Consider the following 1,744-nt stretch of genomic DNA (forward strand, 5'->3'; position numbering starts at 1 on the left):
GAAGAAGAAGGAGGAGGAGGAGGAGGAGGAGGAGGAGGAGGAGGAGGAGGAGTGAGTCTTTCTTGGCGCCTTCCTGACCTTCCGCTCACTAAGGCGCTCTCCTGCGTCCTGGCCAGCTAGAGCCGCATAGTGTCCCCTGAGGATGGCTGTGAGCACCCTGCTTCTGGTCCTCCCTGCCCACATCCCTTCCCCTGTATTCATAGCGAGCCTCATCCATTCTGACCACAGACCCCAGAAAACTGGAGAGAGAAAGGGAACAGAGCTCCAGCCTGGTTTTTTCTCCTATTGGGAAGAAGGGACAGACACAGGTACTGGCCTGGTAACACCCAGCAGCTCAGCTCACCCAGTGGGTGACCTGGGACCCAGGTGATGAGACACACACTTTCCCTCAGGGCCTCTGAGTCCTCTGTGACCCAGCCCACCCACAACTGCTTCTCTGGCAACAGTCTTGCCAGATGGAACTGCTATGCGCAGAGATTGCACATCTGCGGGCCCAGCAGTAGTCCAGGCCGGTGAGGGGCTGTCCTCCGGAGGCTGGAGGGTGAAACCCGGCAACACCCCAAGTCTTGCAGGCTCTGCTCATTGTGCTTGTACTGAGAATCCAAGCGCCCCAGGTCCCAGAGAAGACACCCACGCAGGAGGTCTGCAGAGATGGCTCCGTACCACTGGGGTCCACGCACCAAAGACCAGGGCCCAGGCCCTTGGCAGCTGGGGCCAGACAGGCAGGTCATTCCCGGGAATCAGAGACCAGTGCGCAGGGTGGTTACTGCCTGGCTGGGAAGACTGTGTCACTGGTCACCTTGGCTAGCCATGGTACCTAGCTGGTTGGTCAGGCACCAATCTAGATGTGGGTTTGAAAGTTGTTGTTTTCTCTTTCTTGAGAGACAGAGTCTCACTAGCAGCCCAGGCTGGTCTTTAACTAATGTCAATCCTGTTTCCTCAGCCTCCCCAGTGAGATTGTGGGTGTGCCCCACCTTCCCTGGCCTATGTTTTTAGATATTATTAACCTTTAAATCAATAGACTTTGAATAAAAGAGGTTGGCCCCACGCTTGGGTGGGCCTTGTCTGATCAGTTGAGGGTCGTAAGTGCTCCCCTAAGGAAGAATAATTCTCCATCTCTGTGGCCTCCAACTTGTGCCAACCCCTCATCTCGACCGTGGGTTTCCAGATCTGACCTTTTCAGATTTTCTGGCCCCATCATTATTTCACTGTGTGAGTCAATTCCTGAAAGCAAAGTGCCCCGTCTTTCTCCTCCCCTTTCTCTCGAAAAACCTGAGTATTACACCCGTAAATTTCTCTGGCAGGTTCTACCAGAGCCTGAATGCTAGGTCTTAACAAGTCAGGCCTGCTCTGATATTCCAGTCCAGCTCAAATCCTCCTCCGGAGCAGCCTCTGTGCCCACCAAGACTGCCTGTGACAAAACTGGGGACAGGGGTTCCCACACATCACCTTGCCTTACCTTGGACACTCGCTGGTGTATTTGTAGACTCTTCCTGACACCTCCCCCTCCTCTAGAATCAAGTAGTGAGCTAGCTCAGATCCTAAAATTGTCCCCAACTACATGAAAGCCCAGGACGTACTACATGAATGAATGAATGAATGAATGAATGATTTAATTTTTATGTCCTCTTTTTTAAAAAAATTTTTATTTATATTTGTGTGTGTGTGTGTGTGTGTGTGTGTGTGGCCAGCTCAGCCCACCAGGGGGCGGGGCTGGCTGGCATGTGGTGCTGGGGGATTGAAC

At 53.1% G+C, this 1,744-nt stretch overlaps 1 protein-coding gene across 1 annotated transcript in view; it reads left to right on the forward strand.

Annotated features, from left to right (window-relative positions):
• The window catches only part of Sun3 (Sad1 and UNC84 domain containing 3), a 21,474-nt gene that overhangs the window by 5,244 nt on the left and 14,486 nt on the right, over window positions 1-1,744 (forward strand). The window lies entirely within an intron of this gene.

The sequence above is a fragment of the Octodon degus genome, unplaced genomic scaffold, assembly GCF_000260255.1.
Source record: "Octodon degus isolate 3935 unplaced genomic scaffold, OctDeg1.0 scaffold00035, whole genome shotgun sequence".
NCBI classification, from domain to species: Eukaryota; Metazoa; Chordata; class Mammalia; order Rodentia; family Octodontidae; genus Octodon; species Octodon degus.